Genomic DNA, 1,353 nt, shown 5'->3' on the forward strand with positions numbered 1-1,353 from the left:
ATCAGTCCATCCACCTGGCAGTAAAACACATTATTCCTGTCTTTCTAGATTGAGCCAATGTAGGAAGATAGGGGGCATGTACAGAAGAATTTTTTTAAAAAGGAAAAAACTGTGTGTGTGTGTGTGTGTGTGTGTGCGCGTGCATGCGCATGCATATATATAAAAAGAGATAAAGCAAATATAGCAAAATGTTAAATGTTAGTGTTTCCGACTAAAGAGTACACAGTGGTTATTTGCACTATTCTTGCAGTATTTCCGTAAACTTGAAATTATTCCAAAATAAACATTAAAAATATAAAAAAGTAAAAATAAAAAAGAATGAGAATCAAAGCTCCAATGATAATAACATATGCTTTCTGAAAATATCAAATAAAAATTGCAACAGCCAGAATTAAACAAAGAAAGAAGGCTTTACTCAATAGTATTTCAGTAGGGGTCAAGAATATTGCAATTGGAGAGACTAAACTCAACTCTATTGAAACAAGATGGGAAGGTTTTTAAGCTTTGAGGCAATGTAGTAGGAAAGTACCTGGGGGAATTGAGAGGAGGTTTGTCAGTGTGATTAGGCCATTTGTGTTTGCTAACTGGCAATTATCACTTAGGAAAGTTAGCTTCCTGCCCTCTTACAGAGAAGGGGGGTGGGGGTAGGGACCTTATCTTTCCTGATGATTCCATTTCAAAGGGATGACTCCCAGGTCTTTGAGAAAGACATTCCTAGGTAGTAAAACTGGCAAGAGGCTGAGAGAAGATTTACATCTCAAAGGGACGGAGAAAGAATTTGCAACTACAAGCTTTCTAAAGTAAATATTCTAAGAAAAGGGGGGGGTTAGAGGCAGGAAGAAATTTGTCTGAAGTGTAGTCAAGCTGAGGGGAATGTTAAGGCCTTCTTGGCCTTAACAGAAGTCAAATGTATTTGCCTGTTTTGCAAAGATGATAATAAGTTTGTCAAAAGCCATACTAATCTTGAGGGAAGAAAATCAAAGATGCAGTAGCCAATCTTAAAAGATTTTCAAGTTTCTGTCCATTTGTATTACTATGTCCCTCAAACCCACAAGTTCCCTTCCTTTCTCTAGCGGGCTTAGATGTAGAGGATAAAGGCGAACACAAAGAGTACCTTGAGTTTCTGCTGTAACACTTCCTTATTTGTTTGTTTGTTTATTAAATGGCAATTTCTGCTTCTGTCTTTGGCAATCCCACCCTGTATGATGCTGACCTCACCTGTGCTAACACACCGGTGATTATAGTGAGAGGAGCCGGGCACATTCCTCAGCCCCGGGCTCAAAACAAACAAGCCCAGTACAAACACATCCCATCCTCCCATCCCACCACATATCGCCATATATCTCTCAAACT

General features: G+C 38.9%; 1 long non-coding RNA gene across 1 annotated transcript in view; it reads left to right on the forward strand.

Moving 5' to 3' along the window:
* LOC105553705 overlaps positions 1 to 1,353 on the forward strand; it is a 136,886-nt gene that overhangs the window by 4,177 nt on the left and 131,356 nt on the right. The gene's annotated exons all lie outside the window — the stretch shown is intronic.

The sequence above is a fragment of the Mandrillus leucophaeus genome, unplaced genomic scaffold (genome assembly GCF_000951045.1).
Source record: "Mandrillus leucophaeus isolate KB7577 unplaced genomic scaffold, Mleu.le_1.0 Scaffold603, whole genome shotgun sequence".
NCBI classification, from domain to species: domain Eukaryota; kingdom Metazoa; phylum Chordata; class Mammalia; order Primates; family Cercopithecidae; genus Mandrillus; species Mandrillus leucophaeus.